Below are 23,759 nucleotides of genomic sequence, written 5' to 3' on the forward strand. Positions count from 1 at the left end.
TTAGGGTTACCCAAATACAATCACTTATATTGGCACAGTCAAGGAGTGTAGGACCTACAGAGATAGAAGGGAAGGAAGTGAGAGAGACAGAGAGAGAGAGAGAAAGGGGTATGTAAGAGGGAATAATTATCTGCTCTTGCCCATGCTGATATATCAGAGAAAGTTGTCAATGTCAATCTCCCTGACTCCAGGAGTGTTATTCAGCCTCAGCAGTCTGCTGCCTCCATGTAGCTGCCCGGCCTAGCTACTGCCATCAGGGAGCCACAAGAGCCCAGGGGAGGAGCCAGAGACGGGGGGGGGGGGGGGGGGAGAGAGGAGTCCTGACCCCCCAACAGAGGGGAAGAGTGCTGTCCTGTCTCGTCCTCTCTCCCCTCCACCTCTTTCATGTCTGATTCGCGGCTGATAAATAGCTAGGGGTGCAGCACTCGCTTTCACTTTGTGATATGATGTCAGTAACCTTCATTGATCTGCGGGCGGGCAGGCAGGCCTTATCACTGACTCTCCCTTGTGATATACTGTGATCCAGGGCCCTGACTGCTTTTTAATACACTGCACTTTAGGTAACGGTGTCGCAGGCTAACCTCCCTGCCTGCTAATACCTGAGGCCATATTTTACGGCAGTGCTGTGATGGCCAGAGAGATTACACAGAAACTAACTCTGGGAGAGCCCGCCAGCGAGACGATAAGACTGGACAAAGTAGGACAGGGGAGCTGTGAAGCGGGGGTATTCTATAGTCTATACAGGCCCGATCAAACTCATGCACCTCCCATTCTGAATGGATGACAGACCTCCCTTGTCTCCTGTCTGAAGCTTTCAGTCCCCTGGCTGTGTCTGAGGCGCTAACTGTGCTGTATGTTTAAGCCTAATCAAGCACCTCTGTCAGGACACAGAGCTTGTGTTGACAGAGCACAGGGCTCTTACCCGAGCTGAATTAGTGCTGACAGCCACTTCCTCCCACCAGATTTATACATGCACTCACTCTCATACACACCTGACCTGATTGCCCTTACACCATAAAGGACCATCACCCTGACCTCCAGTGAAATCCATGCCAAGGTGAGGTACCCATCTGACACTGGTACACTGGGTAGTAAAACAGTTGTATAAAGTCAAAGGTAAATGGTACACCTTAGACAGTAGTGGTCCGAGTCCCATTGATGGTGGCACTGAAGCACCACAATCAAAACAAATGCAGGTGACATGCACACATAGCAAAGTTATATATAACTATAAATTATATAACCTATAATATACACAGAGGCATACACTACCTAACCACCGCCCCCATGTACATGGGTTGAGGAAGGCTGCAGATAAAGGAGACTGGACGACTAGCGGGAGAATTATCCCGACTATTGATTTTAGCTGTTGGGTATTACAGAGGGAAACAGCGGGTTTATCAGGCCAGGATCCCTCTGCACTTTCACTAACTAAACGAGTATTTTCCGGGCTTATCAGGCAAAAAGCCTATTACTGACATTCTCAGCCTCCCCCACAACTACACAAACAGAAAGGGTGGCCACCATTACGTAGCCACCGGCTTCTTTTTGGCAGCCTGGCTATTTTAGGGACCCCTTAACATTTACCCAGCACTTCACAAACCCAGAATTATGTCCATACATTCACATTCACAACAATACAATAGTCCTAGGTGTGCTGCACATTGGTATTATATTCATGCATATTTACTGGTTATCTGCTAATGGACTTGTAACCTCCTCACACGGTCTGTTTCTCCATCTCTCTGTCTGTCTGTCTGTCTCTTTCTCTCTCTCTCTCTGGCTCAATGTCATTTCTATGCCTTCTGTATATGAGGCCTATAATCAGAGATAATGGAAGTGCTATAATCCCTGAGAGGAGCCTAATACTAGCCTTAATCACAAGAAAAAAATGTATGTTTTAATTACCGACTAAAAGATCCAGACAGATACCTGTGAGGTACCCATCCCAGGATCCTTAGTGAGTGTGTCTTTCTTATCTGTGAAACCTGAAGAAAGCCCTGTTCTCAGTACGCATGCTACTCTCTATTAGCTGGGATGAATAAAGAGTGCTCTCGTTCTTCTAAAATGAAATTATACTCAGAGACATTTTGAATGTATACCCATTTCCCAATATTAATAATGAAGAAGAGTAGAGACAGAGAAAATTTCCCTCAGCAATTACTGTGGAAATCCATATACTGATCAATGTGCAATCCCAAGGATTGTCTTAATACATATAAAATATAGACTACATTGCATGTGTGTATGAATGTGCATGAATTTACTGTGGCGTAAAATGACCTCAACAAGATGAGAATATTATTGAAGAAATAAAGGCTGGGTGTAATGATTTACATATTTCATCACAGGCGGCAATGAAAGAGAGTATTTAGAGAGAGAGAGAGAGAGAGGGGGGGGGAGAGAGAGAGAGAAAGACAGAAAATATTGAAAATATTGAACGAGACAAACTGCTAAACAGAAAAAATTATAAAGAAACAAAACCAATTCCCGCTGGGATCACCCATGGTAAAAACGTATGCATCATGGAGCTGTAAGGCACACTGGATAAACGTGTCCACCAAACGGCTAATACTGTATTACTCTAAGCCAGTCTTGTTCTAACTAAGGACTACTAGGAAAGCCTTCATCCATTATTTCAATACTGCAAGTCTTCCTGGTCTCTTCCACAAGTAGGAAGTAAGCCTACAAGTGTTGGAGGAGGAGCACCAGCAGAGAAACGGAAACGGAGGAGAACCTGAATCGTGGCCATCTCCAGCCTTGGCACCCACCGAGGGGGCAGTGCTCATCTGCCCGCCGGCCTGCCTCCTCGTCTCCGAGTCAGCCCTGTAATTTGCTTGGGGCGGAGATAAATCTTATCTCAGAGACCTGATTAAGTTTTTAATTTACACTCCAATCAATAGCCCAGGTCTATTGGCAATGTGTCTAAAACTCTATTTACCAAAGGATTCCCTGCTATCAATTGATCAAGGACCCGGCAGCCATAAATTATGGGCACATGTGTGTGTGTGTGTGTGTGAGAGAGAGAGACAGAGAGAGAGGAGGGGGGGGGGAATTAGTGTGAGAGTGAGAAAGTGAACGAGTCAGGTAGTATGTGACTGATTTTGGGGTAGAAAAGAGATATGAGCAGTACATTCACTTTAGACAGATAGTCACTCGAGCCCAGCACACATGGACATCTGACCTGAGAGTACACACACAAACACACTGCTGAGGCTCTGCTCTGCTCAGTAAGCTTTTACAATATTCTGGTCGACAGCTGACAAGTTAACTGTTGGCATTTTATCCGTACAGCCAAATCCATGTACAGTGGAATCCAATGGCAGGGAGAGGTTGGAATGTTATTGAACAGCAACATTAAAGCAAAATGCCCACCCACTCACTCCCACATGACTTTCCAAAGATTCACACCCAGAGTACCCCTGCTAAATGTCTGGACAAATGAGACCTCCCACTTCCGGTCCTTTCTGCATGAGCGCCATTATCTGTTTACAGTGCCTGCTTTCCCAACGGAACTGTTGAAGAGGAATCTGCTGGGCTCTGGGTTCCCCACACTGCAAATTCCTAAACGCAGTTCCTACGCCATGCTCCATGGCATTCTGCCTGGGAAACAGAGGGAAGGATTGTTCAGGCACCAGTTTGCACCACCATGACATCCAGGAAACGGCTATTTTCAATTGGCTATTTTCGGCAGTTCAGATGTTTGTTTAGGATTAAAGAAGAGGGAAGGATTAGCCATGCAGCTCTGGATCATCAGAACTGTAAAGATCCAATTAATCTTAACCGGTACCATCTTCACCTGATTTCAGAGGCTGGCTCTGTGAGAAGACAGAGGCAGTAGCATTCCCCTTCAGTGTAAAAGGGCACAGACACAGTTCAGACTCCCTCTCTTCTCGTCTGTTCCCATGCAGAGGAAGTGAAGGGGGGAGGAAGGAGGGCAGTGTTATCACCGTGGAGAAAGTGTCGTCATGGCGGTTCTGCTCTGACCCTGCTGACTCGCCGATTCCTTAACATGAGATCATTTTGGACAGCTGACCTCAATATCACTGTGCTCCGAGGACGAAACGGATCCAATGGGGCTTCTTATTCCCCCCACTCTGCCTACAAAACATAAGCAGGGCAGACATTTAAAAGTAATGCTCTAAAGACTCATTTTTATTCCTACACCACCATTTAGAGGAATTAGAGGAATTAACAGAAGCAAAGTAAACAAGTCCTTTTCCTCCCCCCTTCACCCATTTCCACTGAGACAGAAATAAATGAGAGGAAAGACAAGCTGGGCTTCACAGCCACTGTCTGTTCAGGACATTCTCAAAAACACTCACATTTCATTGTGCCATTTGTCTTCAGTTTCATTCCTTCTCTTTCACTCCTGATATCAGATAGAGTAGATAACACACAGTATATTGTAAAAAGAGAGAAACTATTCTCGCAGCTACTGAATAGGTCAGCCTAAATAGCACTGTATGTTTCCCACCTAGTGTTTAAAATACTAACATACAATAATAAGGTAGAAAAATATTGTTGTAACAAATGTTTGGGAGGATGTTATGTGCTACTTTGTCATTAGCAGAGTAGCTATCTGGTAAAATCAGGCATAAACATGTGTTGGAATTACATGTAATTATAGCTGAAAAACTTCCGCATGGGAGTATGAATCACCTCTGCAGCTGGTTGGCGTGGCAAGAGAGAATACAGTGCCCTGCTATCCTCACCTTCATAACTGTGCGGGGGGAGGGGAGCGGAATATGGGAGATGCACAAACTAAGGAAGACAGACAGGCTCATGCTATGTCAGAGGACCAGAGTCACCGGCCCTGCTGGATTATCTAAAGAGCCACCGACGGATATGTGTAATCAGCCCCATCCTTATGTTTCTCTCTCTCACTCCCTGCCTCGCTGGCTAATGTCTCCGCCTGATTCGATTGAGGCAATTAGGCAGTAATCTATAGAGCTAGGGAGTGATGGAAACATTTCCCACTGTCCTCCTCATGTTTCTCAGAGCTGCTATAATTAGCTAACTTTGTTTCTCATTAAACATCAGAGCAGTATTTACATACCCAGATCCAATTTGGCTCTGTACAGCCCATTCCTTTTAAACAGTCTAGAAAACCCTGAAACATGTCTGTAAACAAAGGAATGGGGGAGCTATAATCTGCAGTTATTTAAATCAAACATCGATCTACTGTATTGACGAGACACATAATGTAGATGGAATGTATAGACGAAACAATGTCAGTGGTGAGTATGTGTACATAATACAGTAGATGATAATGCCAGAGCAGCGTGTTGTTGTAGATGTCAATGAGGCCGCGGCAGGCCTGTTGAGGCATGAGGTCTGATCTTAAAAATGGAGGACATCCTCCCATCCCTGGTTTCAATGAGCTGTCACGGGAACTGGTATGGCAGGACCACTTATATTCCCTTATGGCTCATATTCACTTTAAATCGTTTTAGCAGGGAACAAGCAAAATCACACAGAACAGTGGAGAACAGCATAAGACTGACTTATGAGGACATTAAAAAGCACATGGACAGGTCTGGGAGAATGTCTCATTTGAGAAATGAGGGATATAAATTGAATGTTTTGTAAGTCAGATCAGAACAACATGATCAAGGCGTATCTGATACCAAAGGAAATAAATGTAAATGGGCTATCTTAAGTACTGCAAGTACTCCAATATATTCATCACTTTTTTATCTTGTCTGAATTAAAACTAGCTGTTAAAACTCATTTTGATTAGTGGTGGAGAACTTTGTTTGAAGGCTGTTAATCCGTTTCAGCTCACTAAAAACAGCCCGTTGAGAGTCGGACGAGAGAGGTCAGGGGAAGAGCCAGAGGGTCGGCTCGGTGGAGTGCCTGCAGCACTTCAAGCCACCACCCAGTGTTGTACAGCGATTGTAAACTTTTCTGTTGATATGCAAAGCAGTGTGGATCATTTGGTGTCCCCATGGTAACGGCGCCCCTGCTTTGCACAAATGTAATGATTAATCATGGCTTTGATAACAATGGCCAAAATCATTGTTCCAACATTAATGGTGTATGTGTGCTCGTGGGTGTCTGTGTATTTGTTCCAGGATCAGGGACTGGTCTCTGAATGTGGAACCCTGGTGGTTACCACAGATATTACAGCTCTCTACAAAAAGATGACTCCCAATGTGCGATAGCAGTTGACTTCTCTTACGAGCTGCGTTGAAATCCTGTAACATATTGACAATCAAACAGTTTGTAGTTACATATCTACTTTTGAACTAGCAAATTATATCACCACAAATTAGATCAGGTGAAACTTCTTCTATTGTACTTACATCAGGTATACTAGATTCTCTCTCTTGTTTTGTGTGGGCTACTGCACATGCTGAAATTCATTAACCGTTACTGTGGCTGTGGGCTTTTTTCAGGTGTACTGCAACCTTGCCACCATCGAAGGTGGTTCACTAGGTTCAGTTTTTTACAGTCTGGGCTTTCAGGCTGCTTAGTAGGCAAAGGTTGCTGGTTTAATTGCTTCTTTTATCCCTGTCACCGACACATTACCACTGAAGCACCCATGAGTAGGGACACCTAACCTCCTTGTATGTGTGCCAACCTTCTCCAAAGACAGGTAATGAACACTAGCTAATATGAGCTTAATTCTATAATACAATATAATTTGTGGTGGTATAAAACTATAACCATACACATCCTTATGTATAATTATATCAGTCTGGGGGAAACGGGACACTGTGGGAAAGACAGATTTGATGTATAATCCTGCACAAGTATAACTGCACACAGAAAATAAATTGTTATTTTTTGCCTGGAATTCCTTCTGATCTAAAACCTCCTTATGAGAGCCTGAAACTACAACCATTACAGTAATGGGTGGAGGATATATACCTGCTTCTAGACCGTTGGGACCCTGCATAGAGAAAGAGGGCAGGGCACGAGGTCTGACAGGTCTAACATCACAAAGCTTTAATAGCTTATTGCGAGGACGTGAATGAAGAAAGACACAGAAATCCAATCTATTCCTATGCTTGTCTATAGCACGGTGTAGCTCGAGTACATATGCAGGAATGTAGCCAGGACTGGGGAGAAGGGTAATTCAATCAGCACCGCTCCAGCTTGACACAGATTCACTTTGTCAGTTGCGCTTTACCAGTAATTCATCTTTTTGAAAACGGACACAATCCAAACAATAATTTCTTTCAACTCAAATACCTGGCAAGGGGGCGGGTGAAAATCTAATAACGGGTTTTTATTGGCTAACACCACCATCCCTTCAGATCTCATCCTATCAAAGGCAAGTTTCCCTTTCCTGATGTCCCAGAAAAAAAAGCTGCTCATTTAGAAATGTCCAACAGTGGCATACAGAGGATAATTCCTACAATTATGCCTTAACACACAAGTGACCAAATTTAGACCGCATGGACACACACGTGCATACACATACACACAGACACACACACACACACACAGACACATTGACTAAGTAGTGGAATGCATGAGTAAACAGTGTGTGGGGTAGAGCTGTGTGTAGGGGTCCAGATGGGCAGGCAGGGAGGCCTGTCCTGGGAAAGGGCTGTCCCAAACCCCTACACCCCTCCTCAGTACCCCTCCGGCCCTGTGTGCAGGACTGGAGCTAGCCTGGCCTGAGCAGCAGAGGGTTAACTGCACCGCCCAGTCACAGGCGTGAAGAGAAAAAATGAAATAATGGCAGCGAGTGAGCGCTCAAAGGCAGGGGTGGAGGGGGGGGCCCTCGCCATAGGCTCCTGCAGATGTTGCCGGGCTTCGGCGGGTCACACAATCACACGCATTAGCATTCCTGATGGAGGGAGCCCGGATTAGGGAGCTGAATGCCTTTCTCAACTCTGTCAGAGTCTGAACACACCGGAGAAGCAGAGCAGAGGGAGAGAAATCCCAGACATGTGGCGAGAAAAGGGGGAGACAAGAGTAAAGGAGAAGAAAAGCACCCACAGACAGTGTTGAGGACAGACCGGCTCAGAGAAAGAGCCAGGCAGAATAGTCGAGGGCCGGGGAGAAGAGGAGAGAAAGGCAAACGCAGAGTAAGATTGACAGGGAAATCGCACCAAATTGACTAAAACAGCTAATGAAAGAGTTTTACAAAACAGACAATAAAGAGAAATCAAGAATGTGATAATTTAATGGTTTTGTGAGAGTGGAAGAGAGAGTGTATATGTGAAACGAAGATTTCTATTTGTATTTGTGGCTGAGCAAGTGAATGAGCATAGACAAACGGCTTTCTTTCTTCTTTGTGTCTGAGTGAGAGAGTGAGTGAGAGAGAGAGCGAGAGAGAGAGAGAGAGCAGAGACAAAAGCTTTTCTGATTGTATGTGTGTTGGCCTGTCCTTTTTTCCCAGGACAGAGGTCCGGAGAGGCCTCATATTTCTGGCTGCTGTCAGGCCGGGGTGAGAGGCAGAGACAGCAAGGAGCAGCTGTTTTCTACGAGGTGCCCTGGCTCCCTCACACACGGCCTTTGATCCAGCCTGGCTTCCTCGGCCAGCCAACTATGTATGTGTGTCAGTATGTGTGTCAGAGAGAGAGGTGGGGGTGTAATTGGCGTAGTAAGGGGCACAGGTGGTGGCAACCCATGGAACATGGCAGTGAAACTCAAGTGGTAAAATGGAGAGAGAGACGCAACACCAAACCAGATCTCTCTTCCTCTCTCTTTGTCTTAGCAAAAGACAAATCATTTCAGGAATGCAGCAGGGCCAGTCTGATATGGCTGTTTATTCAGTAGAGATTTCAAAATATAGAGGGTGGCAGATGGACAGTAAGACATACACACACAAACACACATGCTCGCAAACACCCAACACGCCGCAAGTTGGTTGTTAATGCGGATGAAACAACAGCAGAGGAAAGACCCAATCATCTGCAGAGACAAAAACAACAGTATGAGAACTGCAGCTAATCCAGCTGCCCCAACTTTGGAGAGGTCAATCTTTGTCTTCAAAACAGGAGGGATCTGGCCAGCCTCAAACTCTGTCCAAGCCCACTGCCACTTCATCATAAGACTAGGAATACCTCCCTACATAAAATGGTACATTCCCCTATCTGTCCCTCCTACAGCTTGTACGTGTTGTTTACATCTCTAGCTCCTTTCATAATTCTATCAATCCTAATTACTTGCAGCACCACTGTCATTTCAGAGAGAGAGAGAGAGGGAAAGTGAGTGAGAGACACTTCTGTGGCCTGTCATAAAGCAGTCACACCATTGACCAGCCAGACCTGGGCATCGGGCATAGAGAATAGACTATAGGTGTGAGTTTGACTAGGTGAGCGACCATCACCACTGCTACCCTCACTGGTCTGGCCATGACTGCCTATCAGCCATCCATCCTTTTTATTAAGGAGTTAAGGAGGTCACAAAGATTTGACAGCTTCCAGTGCTGCCTCTACTAAAGCATGACAGACAACATCAAAGGAACAACTTTGTGAAATTTTCCGGGTCTGTAAAATACCAACTTTTCACCTCTACTCTGTAACATAAAAATCTGAACAAACAGCTGATGCCATGAGGTTAGGACAACAAAGCAATTCCAATTTTTTGTTTTTAATTTCTTAATGTAATAAAGTGAGAAAGCTCTCATAAATAAGTCAAATGATAAGTTAAGTTATCGTTTCATTACTACAAATATATATACATTTTGACAATAACAAGTCTTGGAAAAGGAACAGTTCCATTCATATTTCTGATTATACAGTGCTATAGAATATGAGATAAAAACAACAATCTTAGTGTAGGGGTTTCACTTTGACTGTATCTCACAAGCAGGCCCATCTCTTTACAGCCCTCTAGTAGGAGCCTCTACTGTCTGAGAAATCTCACTGTATGCTGCTGTCACCGTCCTCTGACCCCTGACAACGGAGGGAACACACAAGCGACACCAAAGCACAGAGAGAAACCATCACATCTGTCAGTTAAGAGAGGTGTACCTTTGTCCCCAGCCAGTGTCTATCAGTGACTCCACAAGTTAATATTTGCTTCTGCCTGCTCATAAATTTGCATTGCATTAGAACCTGACCTAAATGCATTTTTATCACCCAAAGTAATTAGCTGAGCATTAGTTGTAGGAGAGAGTACTATGAGGCTGAATCCTTCCTGAATGGGCGGTGGCTAAGAGAGAGAGAGAGAGCTCCATGAGGGATGGGTGCAGAGTAGAGCAGAGCTGGGCCACCAGATGAAAGAGGAAGTAAACAGGGCCAGAGTGCTGCCTCTTTAATCTACTACATTAACTCCAGCACCACACGGGGAGGAGCCAGCATGCAGGCAAACGGCACAGCCACACAAAAGGGGAGTGTCAATGAGGGGGTAATAAGGAAAGACAATGAGTAAACAAGCAGGGGAAGTCCAGGCCTAGCGTGTTAGAAACTCCCTGCTTCTCACTGCCTGGCACACACAAAGGCCCCACTGTAATTAGCCACCCCAATAGGTTGTTTAGCATTTGCATATAAATGCCCTCACAGGCAAGCGCTAAACACGCTGACACAAGCCATGCCCAAAACAGACGTTCGCCACACCTCTACCCCTCCAGGGGGTCTCAGGGGTCCACTTATGCTGGGGTACCCCCCCCCCCCCCCCTCCCTCCCTCTGCCTTGTGCTTGTACCCACTACAGGCAAGCTGGCACCCATAACAGAAAATGTGGACAGCAGCACACCATAGTGTGGGTACTCAGTTCTTGTTTCTAGATGGATTGTGAAACAGTGTAGCCAGGCTTCCTGTTGAAGGCCCACAGAGGCATCTGTCATGAAAAAGTACATTTTACCCTGACCACAGGACTGAGGCTTAACAAGAAAGGGGGTGCAGGTGTCAGACTGTTTTTTTACATAGCAATTCTGTGTGGAAGAGAGGAAAGAGCTCACATAGATATGTTCACATGCGCATACACACAGAATTGTCCTGAGGAAGCCAGAGGTCTGCAGAGTGTGAGAAATGTGTGTTCTGTCTTGATCAGGGTCAAAACAAACAGGGTTAAAACAGCGTTTTAATACACCCTGACTGAGAGGAATAGGAGAGGGGAGAGTTGTGGTTGTGGCATAGATTATAGAGACAGAAAGCGCACATTTAAACAAGGCTTTACATTCAACAGAAAATACACTACTCCTTTAACACTTTCAACAGTTCTAGTTATTTCCATGCATACTGTTGGAACAATGCTTTTGTATGGGGCCTTTTTTCCCTTTCTACACTTCCTTTTCTGTCTGCACTGTTGTTATGACAATGGTGATTCATGAAAAAAGAAAAAAAACAACTATAGAACGGAAGGAAGTGATAAGACTGGTGTCTGTGCACCCCCATCCCCTTCCCTCCCCCAACCCTGACCACCACCTCCCCCTTTCTCCCCCTCCTCCCACCCATATTCTCTCCAGTGTAAACAAAGGCTGTGTCATCTACACACTTGCTCTGCTCCTGGTGCTGCTAGGAGGACAAGAGAAGATCCACAGAGCTCCAGCACCATACAAGGGCCACTTCCTGTGTTAATCCGCAGCCTAGAGTGCAACTGTACCAGTCTACTCCGCTTGCAAGAGCCCTCTGAGCCTTGCTTATGGCACAGGAAGACCGCAGCACAGCAAGCTATCCGCTAGCACTGAAAGCTTCGTTCTCACCTGCCATGTGGCCTGTTGTTCCCCACCAGGGCATGACCCAACATGAGGAAACACCTGGCTCCAACGAAAAGCAGGCAATAAGAGCAGCCAATTTTACCACCATCCTCCCACTAATACAGATACACACCTTGCCTGAGTTGACGGGACAACACTGGAGCTTCAGAGGAGATGCGGCACAAATTAGTAAACGTAATCTATGTGGCAATTTCGTACATTGCGATCAACCGCAGGTGATTTGGAACCGCTCTGAAGGAAAGGTTGCTTAAACACTGCCGCTAGGGAGAGTAAAAGTGGCGTAAAAAGAGAGTAAGAATAGAGCATTTCCAGTCAAAGAATTGACACTTGGCATGTAAGGAGTGGGGAAAAAGTCAGCGTGAGTGTCAAGCCCTGCTCTTAGGCTGACTTCATACGTGAGGTCAGGCCGTGTTTTGTTTTCCTGCTTCACACAGTAATGTTCGCTTGCTATTTGTTAATACCTGACTTACACAGAAAAGTCAATTTGCCAGGTCTGCTGGAAAAAGAGGGGAAAATGGCACATTTTCTTAACCTATGTACTGTATAAGTGTGACAGACTCGCAGTCATACCACAGGATGATTACAACATGACAAGATGCTGCAAGGTGATAGAAGGGATGTTTGAAACGCAAATAATCCCTATAAATGGTGCTTTCTTTTGTTTCAACTGGGGGCCTCAGTATTCAACAGAACATTGCCAATAGCCGCATAAACTAGCCTGGGCCCCCTTCATTCATTAAACAGAAGGGAAAATGAATGCCATGGCGACCAGACGAGGCAAATGACGTCACAAAGCCGAGGTCACCAGCCTGTCACGGCCGTCTAGCCCTGTGTCAGTCCCACGGGACCCGCCCCACCCCCTGCAGCCCAGTCCAAATCTCTGTGCCGGGGCCACTGAACGTCCGAATGAAAACCAAACGGTCACAGAGGGCTCTGTGTCGAATATGTAAAGGCCACGGCTCTGCCGCTGTCATGAGACATCAGCTACCAGTCACAATACAGCGGTTAGAACATAGCTTTCCAGAGAGGTGGGAGTGTGGAGACAAGCAGACAGGCAGTAAGGCTGCCATTAAACTGGATAAATATACATTTTTAGTACGTGTGTTGATGTGTGTGTGTGTGTGCGAGAGAGAGAGAGTCTCCTCCTCCTCAGGCCAAACACAAACACACACACACACATTGTACATCTTCAGTTTTCGGTGTTGCTGTGTGGGAGTGCTTCTCTCTAATCAATTTATTATGAGGCACTGAGGTCCTCATGTTTGTTCATTTAACACAGGGAAAATGAGAAAGAGCGTTTGTTTTAGGTACAGTGAGACCGAAAGAGAAAACCAAGCATGTTTTGGGAGGAGCGAGAGCGGAGTAGGAGAGGAAGGGGGGGGGGACAGAGGCACACAAGACAGAGAGACACCGTTCAGATTAATGTAGAGGTGTAATATTGTGGCTTTGAGGAAGTGTTGATTTAATTGCAGTGTGGTGTAACATTTAATGCAGTCTGTATGACACCTGGCATAAATAGTTTACACTCGGGACAGTGCCAATTATAATTCAGCCAATCAGAAATCTTTCATAAATCCTTTGACATGCCCACTCTAACAACTAGATGCTTATTTGACGAGATGAGATAGGATGGCGACAGACACACATGCAGTATATCTTCTTTTTAATTACAATGTCTGCAAAGGTGGGACTCAGGCATAAACAATCATCTGTGCAATCAAACAGAATACCACCAACACTATGCGTTATAATAATGCATTCCAAAACTGGAAAATAATGTTAAAATGTACAATATTTTTTATTATCATTGCTACTAATACAACTGCGAAAAAAATGCAAAGGAATATAGCAGTGCATAGATACAGTATTGCAGTAACCAATGCTGTATCATTCATTCAGCAGTTATAACTGTGGTACTACTGCGCTCAGATTTGATAACGACACAGTCAGGTGATGGAGGTGGTGGGGATCGGCCTTGACATTTACTAGCATACACACAGAGACAGACAGACAGACAGACACACACACACCACCACAATACGCAATACCTTTCTATTGTATGGAAAGCTATGTGTAGCTATAAGAATTTTTTTTTCAACCATCACTGTAAATAATTAAATGTATAAGCATCTTTGAACATGATTTTTGAGGACTGCTGGCACTTTCTTATTCACATCTAGTAGATGCATTTAGCTACTTCAATGCATTCAAATTCTGATAATTTGTATTTTGTATGTTTGTATGCAAATCACAAAAATTAGGCTAAAGGGAAAATAAATAAACTAAAATAACCATAAGTATTTAGTATGTGATTTGCATGCACTGGCTGACAAAAAAATAAATAAATACATTTCACTTGTTGGCTTAATCTCACAGCAGTAGAAAACCAAAAATGGCCTAAGCTGCATGAGTAATAGAAGTGGGTTACCATTTGAAAATGAATGTCAATGTACATACGTACGTGTGTGTGTGTGTCTGTGTGTGTGTGTGAGTGCGAGCGTGTGTGTGTACACATGCATGTGTTAGTGGAAAAAAAGGGAAAGATAGCGGCAGAAGCCCGGTAGAGAGCTGCCATCAGAGGGCTAGGGAGGCTACAGCACTTAGAGGCCATTTTATTGCTTTGCTGTGGTCAAGTGAGGTGCACCGAGCTCAATTCCACCACAACAATGGCAAAGAGGGCCGCAGAGACAAAAGAGGGCTATCCCTGCTTCTTAACCCCTTCACTACTGGCAGACCAGTCGCCTAGGGCACTAGGAGAACAACACCAGGCCACCTCAGAAGAAGCTAGGGGAATGACAAATAGCACATCGCAAGTTATATACTCATGACAACAGCTCGCGCACACACACACACAAACACACACGCATTAAGTGACTTACATAGTAAAAGGCTACATGCACACAAACCCCAGAAGAATCTATCAATGAATTTTGCTGGAGTCGGCTGCTTTTCCTGACCAGGAAGAAGCAGCCACTAGCTTCACCTCAGCCTTGCTGCGGTGAGTCTCTCACACTGAAATACGCTGCAGCCTGCTCTCTATGTCTTTCCATCCCCGCCCCCCTCCCTCTCCTTCTCTCTCCCTCTCCTCCATTGGGAACATGGACAGGCTGCCACACATTTGCAAGTGAATCACACTTTTTGTTGAGATTTTTTTTTTTCTTGAATTGTAAAAATGGGAAAGAGAGTGTGAGAGGGAACGGGTGCTCCTGCAATCGCTCTTTTCTTTTCTTCTCGCTCTAATCCTGAGGAGGATAAGCTGTGAGGTACACAGAGAGGAAGTGCCATAGACCTGCTGGGGTCCAGCACATCCTAGCAGTACATTCCTACAGCCTAGCTAACAGACACACACATAGACAGACAGACAAAACCTTCTCAGCCACAGACAACTATGTCACAGCCACAGAGTGGATGAAGTGCACACACAGCACGGGAATTAAAATCAGCATTACCTAAATCTGCAACCAAAACTAAGCTTAAAACTAAGAAAATAAAATAGAAAATAATCATATCTGATAATATACATTTAAATAAAAATGAAAACTGAGAAAGATTCTTCTTTGAGGTTCTGATATTTGAGCTAAATTAGATGCACCTGTATAAGCAAAATAATAACTTACTTTGACAAACATTAATATCTATCTATCTGTTAGCATCTAAAATTCCAAATGTCCATTGAAAATATGAATGAAAGGGATGGAGAAAAGGAGTTAAGGAGTCTGTAGCTACATAGTGCTCATAACACTTACACATGGCTCTTTATCTGGCCTTTCAAACCAGCCCCGGCACACTGACCGACAAACAGAACAGCTGAGAGAGGCTGGTAGCTTGCTAACACACACACACACACACACACACACACACACGCTACATAAACACACATGCTGCTAATGCAAGCCATGATGTTGCATCATCTGGCGACCTAGCAGTAAATTAGTGACAGGGAAAAATGACTGAAGACGGCCTGACGCACAGGATCACCTGACTGGTAACAGTATTGGAACATATTTAGTAGAAAGAGTAGGTCACATGCCTTAAATACTGCGGGCTATAATACATTACAAAATGTAATTTTTTTCACATGCATAAAATAATTCAAAATTTAACATAAATGTGTGAGCATGCATAATGTTTTTTGAATGAAAAAAAAAAATTAATTCAATAAGTAACAAATATCAAGGCAGCAGCTACGCAGTAGATGCATCGTCAATATTTTAAACCTGTCACTCACTAACACACACACACACACACACACACAGAGTTACACAATGCAGATTTCACCGACACAGATAAACAATGCGAGGGCAGTGATCACTCCATGGAGCACAGTAACATAGAGGAAGAGGAAGAGGATGACAAAGAAATAGGGGAGGATAAAAAGACGGCGTGTGTGTCGTCAGAGTCACAGGCCAGAGGGGCCCATGTATTGTTCCAGGGCTCAGTGTGGGGAGAGAAAGGCGACCTGGGCCGCCTCTGTCTAAGCGTCCTCCATGTTTTATGCATTCTGTCCTTTGTGATGATAAGCGCCAGTGCGGAGGGTGGAATGCTGGCCTCCAGGGTCCAGGAGAGGGGTGGGCTTATGGGGGGCTGGGGTGCAGCTCAGTCCAATTTTGCAGCCCCCGGAGTGGTCCCTGCCGTCCCTGCCTCGCCCGCGTGCGCGCATACGTAGCCTATATACATACACCACTGCTCACCCCATCTCTGAACACTACAGCTAGCTGCTGCTGCCCCAAATAAGACACACACGCAGTCGTAGTCGCTATGCTATACACACGCTCCAGCTTTTGCGATACTGCTAGTCCTGGACAGACAGGCATCACACAGGTCTCCTAGCCACAGCCGATACAGCAACCCAGAAACAGAACAGGCTTCGTCACTGCGACAACACTGATACCTTACAAATACAGTCTTCTTTGCTAAAAAGCTTATGTCTTGCATTTATTACAGTAGCAATATTGAGATTCCAGTCAAGGACTTACATCCACACCCACATTATAACTCAATTTCCATGACTAAAAACATTTATTTAATATGTTCTGGAATGAAAATGTGTATAAATATGTATTACACATTATTTGCTCTATTCAATGTCAGCTCATGTATTTTCTTCAATAAAGGGGACTGAGAGGTCAAAATAGTATTTACAGCTTACCTTTACACATACTACTCAACAGAGAAAGGTTTTTCCCTTCTCCTCTTCTCTCCATTCTCAAATTTTGACTCAACTTCAAGATTATAATAGCAATATTTATTTTCCATGACACAGATTTGCTGTGATATGTGTAAACAAGTATACTCTGGTTTAGATTTTTTTTTTTTTTATATTTCAAAATTAATAAAAAATAATGATGATCATAAAAAACAAAAGGGTATGATGACAAGAATTTGACGTGGCATATTCTTAAGAAATCTGATTTTCATAATGCGAATATGCACACAAATGCATATGCGGCTGTGCATACACACAAGCAGACACTTGAGCATCTTCTCAGTCATAAATCTAGCCTACCACAATGATTTAGCCGAGATTGTTAACACGATAACATATTGTGAAACAGCAAACCACAGAAATTCCTGCCAACTTCACTTCAAAAAGATAAAAGAATGACATTGAGAACAAGAGCTCAAAAGAGGACAGGGAGGGGAAATTTAGAGAAAAGAGGTGCTTGCTGTGGGTAGAGAGGAGTCCTTGTGATGATTGGGGGCTGCTGGGATTAGGGATCAGGTACAGCATGCACGTACACACACACACACACACACACACACACACACACACCTGAGTATGACAGTCATTTCTTCCACCCTCCCTTCCCACTTTCTCCCTCGCCCCGGTGCCGAGCCGAGATCCCGCCCCCCGCCCGCTCCTTCATGACAGCATGACACGTACACCACTGGCCTCGGCTGCAGGACAACTGGAAGAACTGGTCTTGGCTGCACAAGCTTGCATATTCAAAACCATACATCAGATTCACAACCATCACCAGCGCCTGCTAGCCTCATTTACACACAACCTTACAGCTAATGGAGGAGGGAGACACTTTACACTCTCTCCTCTCTGATTTCAGTGTGGACTCATCCACACAAAGGTAGACCTGTTCATATTTATACTCGCTTTGCCTCCCTTAGAGCAATGCTACACACTACGAAACAATCAATTTCATTTATTTATTTTTGACTATTCAGATGATAATTATTAAAATAACAAATAATGTAAATACCACTACTACTACAACTACTAGTACTAATGATAATAAATTCTTCATAAATTCCCATTCAATAAAAAAAAAACAAAAAAAAAAACATTCTGTACTTAAATTGCTGATGAGAGTCTAGTTGAGTGGATATTTGTATTACGTGTACATAGACTTCCTTGAATAAAAGGAACTCTCCCATGCGTGGCCTTAGTAGCATGCTGTTCACCCAAAGAGGGCTCTCTCCGACTGAGGACATGGCAGTGAGCCTCCCTACAGTGCCAGTCCCCGAGAGTGGAAAGGTGGGAGTTAAGGAGGTAGATATGGAGAGACACATAGAGAATGAGAGGGAGAGAGGGAGAGAGAGAGAGAGAGAGAGAGAGAGAGAGAGAGAGAGAGAGGCACTCCGAGAGGAGAAGAAGGGGGTAGACAGCCAGAGGCGCTGTCTCCCCCTTCTCTGCGTTACCCCTTAACCATGAAACAAGCCCATCCGCAGCAACCGCTATTCTCTTTATCTCATCTCCTCAACTGGACTTCCTATTCACATTTTCCAACATCACAGTCAAATGAGATCTGAAAACTCTAAAATACCTGTCATCAAATATGGTTATGAAGGAGCACCAAGTGCAAAAAGTAGACAGAGGACCGGTGTGTGACAACACAGGCTGAGTGGCTACTGCAGATTACCACAGTAAAAAGGAGATTGCCATCACATCACAGCACTACAACACCGAATATTCTCTGTTCATGTTATGAATAATGATCATAACAACAACACAAGGACAGTGATTCAACCATATTCACTTCCTTGATTAATAATATAACCAGAATCACCTTTAATCACCAAGTACATAGTACTGCCGTCACAAATAAACAAAACTGCAGATTTCATTAATTTTGATCTTAACAGACAACATAGCAGTCTATTATGGCATGTCTAACACATCCATATAACAACATGCTTATAATTCATTCTGAATTTTTCATAACCACCAACCAATGGTTTAAAGGAATTACCTGATATCACAGAGATTTATGAACCGATACTAAGAGTAGCCTAAGAGAAGAAAACAATTTCTAAATACATAAATAAATAAATGAAATAAAATAAAAACATCTAAGCAAAAGATTTGCATGAGTGTATTATTCATATATTATGAATTTAATAATACACAATTTAGGCATTTTTTAGCCATATATACGTTATAAAAATATGTGTTATGATTAATCTAAACAATACAATTTATTTACAAAATGTATCAAACACTTACAATTTGCAAATCAAGCCTGGATGAACATATGTTAACACTTCAGAAAAACACAACTCTGACCACAACTAATGAGTTTAAAATGAAAATGGCACATTTTGAATGATTTTTCAGAAACGATGTCTGTGGTAAAAACATCACTCTGGTGGCACTTTAAAAGCCCATAGTTCCCTTAAATGGAAGACTTCCAATATCACAGTCAGAGATGAGCATGCTATAGTTAGCTACACCAAACAATGTCTGACAAACACATATGTGAAATAGGATACATAGGAATAAAGCCAATGGAATTCTCATACCTTTGCCAGTAAATGTTATAATTAAACATAAATATGACAATGAGACAAGATAGGAAAATCACACAGGTGAGATGACAGTAAACGTTTCTGCCGTCTTTGTTTTGTAACAGAAGACGGAGAGAGGGAGGAGGAGAAAGAGGAGAGGAGTGTTAGAGAGAGAGAGAGAGAGAGAGAGAGAGAGAGAGAGAGAGAGAGAGAGAGAGAGAGAGAGAGAGAGAGAGAGAGAGAGAGAGGAGAGTGAGAGAGATCACTTGAGTTTTGGCACAGCAGGCTACCTGTCCTATAGACTATATGCCTAACAAATTTGTGTTGTCTAATCACCGGCATCTAAATACAAAACAAAATGACATGCACAATACAAATTTCAATCTATATAATGCAATATACAAAAGAGTATGGAGTGAAAGGAGGAGAGAGAATACGGTCATTGGTGAAAAACAAAATATTTAGTCAATCTGAATGCCAATTTCCCCTCTTCCTCCTATTGCTATTCTCTTTCCTAGTGCTCCTCTCCAGTCTGAGAGGTAGGGATCTGTTTATCTGACCTCTTCCCCTGATTCCTCCTCTATGGCCCATGGCTATCTGACCCCTCTACCCAACCCCCTCAACACTCCCACCCTCAGACCCCGTTTCCCTTTTCTCTTTTTTTGCCTTTGCTTTACTGTCTGACAGTCGTACCATTTTATTTTAATAGGCCTGTTGGGCTATTTTTGTTTCTCCTATCCTAAACTAAAGCCACAGTCTTTATCTCGCAGATGCTGACAAGTACAATTTCAGAAGTGCTTTGTGTGGCCCCCAAACATACTCCTCCAACAGCTACCATTGCCCCTTTCCCCCAGCCAGACCCACTCTCTCCCCATCTTCCCTCCACTGCTAGTGAGGGGGTTCCACTCTTTCTTTTTTTATCTCTCTTACACTCACTCCGTGACCCCTGTTCCCCTGTTTCTTGCTATCTGACCTAACACCCCCCCATACACACACACACAGCTTCTCACCCCCCCCTCCCTTCTTTCTCCCCCAACGTTGCACATATCCATGCCTCTGCTCGCAAACCCTCTCTTTTTCTCCTTCTTTCCCCGTCTCTGTGTCGCGAAAAAAATCCAAGACTGACTTAAAATTCTTGCAGCCATTTCTGACTGTATAGCTCCATCCCGTCCGATAAGTCGTCAGTTTTTTGGTCCTATTTCTGGAGATTTTCGGGTTGTTTTGTGGCACCTACACGCAAAGATGCCAATTGCATTTCGGTTTTCTTTATTTTTCCAATCAGCCCCTCTTTTGGTGAGATCGGTAACAATCTAGTTATAGGCGGTAATAAACTATATTTTTTGATAGGCCCATTCGGCCCAGATATCTCTTCCCGTGCCTCGTTTGTGTTTTTTTCCGAGAGTGCTTGGGCTATTATAGCATATCCTATATGGAGTATGTGGTGGACATCCTGTGCAGTTTAACCTAAAACAAAATCCTACAAATGTTTATTGGCTAAGCAGCTACTAAATGCATGCAGTGACCTACACGTTTAGCCTTGGTCCTACTTTAACTTTCGAGCAGCAAGTTTCAATTGATTATGTCTGTTTTAGGTCAGGGTAATAGGGTAAGATTTGTTTTCATTCCGGTCAGCATTTCTTGAAAAAACAAAAAACAAGATTATTGTCGTCTCGAAAGTCAGACGCTGTAGTTGTTTGGGGCAACAGATATAGCCTACCTATGTCTTCCCTAAACCACATGTCTGTTCTCTGAAACACAGCTCAGACTCGCAGGCTCTCCGCATACAAGGTCCTGCTGATCCGCTCTTGTCATGAAGGAGACCCGGGGCTCCGTTTTCTGAACACACCACATTCACATAACACACAAACACACACACGCACGCACACATACACACACACATGTCGATCGATTTGCATGTGACTCCGTCAGGGAATGAACGCGAATCGACTTAAAACAACGCTTCAAAGAGGCAAACAGCCATGAAAAATAAAAAAGAAAAGATGGACAAAGTGGGGGAAAGAGGAAAAAGTAGAGGAACTAAGGCAGGGCGGAGGGATTACACATTTCAGAAACGTGTCGGAGAAGAAAAAAATATATGTGTTTATCCAGAAGAGGATTTTATAAAGCATACGACGATCCCGAAAAACACTGGATGTGGCAAGTGTCATATCTGTCAAAATTAGAAAGCGGGTGGTGTTCCCTTTTGCCGGACGCACACGGACCCACAGGCTGGACTTGGAGCTCCTTTTCTGGGCTGCGCTCATGTGGAGCTGCCGCTGCCCTTCGTCTGCTGAACATACCCCCTTTCTTATTGCATTTGAGCCGTAAAACACGTTTCTCGACACCAATAAGCCCTCTATGTCTTTTCCCGATCCAACCGAAATGCACAAATATGTTTTAAAACCATGTTTTTTTACGGTCAACTGCTTGGAGAGGATCGCTGTCTTGCCCTTTTCTTTTCTTCCATTCATGAGGAGGAGGACGAACGCTGATGTAAACACAGGTAACGATACGAATAAAATCGAGAATAAACAAAACTACTTGCATGAAATGAACTTGTGATCGCCTGTCATTTCTCACAATATGAGAATAGCCAGCTCCGCTACACGTAAACTACGAGCAAATAGGAAAGAGATTCAGATAGGTGTATAGCGAAAAGAATAGGATCGTGGAAACACAGAGAGGAAAAGAGACAAACGCAAAGTTGAAACTTACAATTTCTCGCTGCCGCTTTGTGATCCTCGCTTTTTAATCCAGTATTGAGATGATTTAGCTAAAGATCCCATCAAGGCAGTCCCCTTTTGGTCAGTTTGCGCTTAGGATGGCAAAAGAAAGATCATTGTTGTTGCGGAGTGTAAAAAAACGAAGTAGGTACTATTAGTTGTTAAAGGCAATATAAAAATAATTTGGATGCAAAGCAGGCGATGAGTCTTGTGTTAGAGGGAGCGAGGAAGAGGTGAAAGTGAGATCTGATGATTGAAAAGAAAAAAACTCTTTGGATCTTTATTCCTGCTAATTAGTTTCCTGCAAAAAATGGCTGTGATTAATTCAGTGCGCATGTGCTTCATTACACAGGCACGAAGGGAAGGGCTAATTAGCCGCCTTCTGGATCAATAAGATTCAGCAAAGGAGAGAGCTCGGGAGAGAGAGGGAGGGAGGGAGGGAGAAAGAGGAGGGAGGGAGGGATGGATGGATAGATACAAGTAGAAAAAAGAGGAAAGTAATGATCGGGAATTGAAAATATGGAATTAAGAACAGCGGAAAGTAAGAGTTTGATTAGACGGAAGACAGTGGAAGTTAATACTGGAGCAGGCAGCCGCAGCAGGCAATGCCCGACATTATAGGCAGGGTTTCTTTTTCTCCGTTCTTTTTTTTTTTTTTTTTACTTTTTTAAACGTTTTATCACAGTCTGTGCTTTTGTATAGAAGGACATACATATACTTTGGCTATTAAAAGTCCATAAGCGACCATGTTGTATTTGTTTTTTCTGTCTCTTGCAGCCTAAGTTTGTCATTTGGCTAGTCGTGACAGAGCTGAGCTGTATCGCTAAGCTAGAGTTTATGATGGGCTACGTTTTGAAATGTGTCTACAACTTATTGAAACACATATTAACTGAGTTACGGCGGGCAGAGAGTAAAATGGAAATATGCAATTCTTTTGCGCAGTCTACTTGTAAATATCTAAACAACTAACGCACTTGTAAACAGCTAAAACAAATACTTGCCAGGGGGGAAAAAGCATGTTTCGGGCGATTTCTATATGAATGCAAAAACTGCACTATGGCAGTATAAGAGCCCATAGGCTACTATGGTTTAATAGCGTAGTCTGGAATAAATAGTTTACTGTGAGTGCAAAGGCACCTGGATATTATCAGATCTACCCATGTATTGGTATTTTTGAAAGCTCGACTGAACACTAAATCTACGTTTTAGGCATACATTGAGACGAAATACCACTTGTCCAGAGCTAGAAGTTGGCATCAAATGTTCCCACTGCGCACAATTTTTAACTTTTAGAAACCATACGTAGCTCAGCCTGCACAGCATTTAGAGGAAACACTGCATATTTTTACATTTAGGCTGCATAAAAAATATGAATTCAACCGCGACAGGCTTTCTGACAATACTTTCATACACCTCACTAAAGCAAAGGCGAAGTTCTTCAACTCACACAGTAGTGAGGTTGCATGGACCAATAAGATATTTTGTATAAAATCATAAAATGAAGAATCATAATAAAAATAGTGAAATTCAGCTTTATAAAATATAGGGGTGTCTCAGGATAGTAGTGTGACGGAGAGGAGATGAGAGACCGGTGTTTTTTACAGTTACTGTCAGTTCAAAACAGTCTAACTTACAAATCAGGCCAATACTTGATAACACTATTTTAGTATA

The 23,759-nt window shown here is 43.6% G+C and overlaps 1 protein-coding gene across 2 annotated transcripts in view; it reads right to left on the reverse strand.

Annotated features, from left to right (window-relative positions):
- Positions 1-22,319, reverse strand: part of zfhx3b (zinc finger homeobox 3b) — a 148,970-nt gene extending 126,651 nt beyond the window's left edge. For both annotated transcript variants that reach the window (XM_071545918.1, XM_071545920.1), the window contains exon 1: positions 22,081-22,319. The gene's annotated coding sequence lies outside the window, so the exon portion shown is untranslated. The remainder of the gene's footprint in view (positions 1-22,080) is intronic.
- Between the last annotated feature and the right edge of the window lie 1,440 nt (positions 22,320-23,759).

This window comes from Centroberyx affinis, unplaced genomic scaffold (genome assembly GCF_046629955.1).
Source record: "Centroberyx affinis isolate AG114_WGS23_722 - 3 ecotype Tasmania unplaced genomic scaffold, CSIRO-AGI_Caff_v1 ptg005074l_1, whole genome shotgun sequence".
Lineage (NCBI taxonomy): Eukaryota > Metazoa > Chordata > Actinopteri > Beryciformes > Berycidae > Centroberyx > Centroberyx affinis.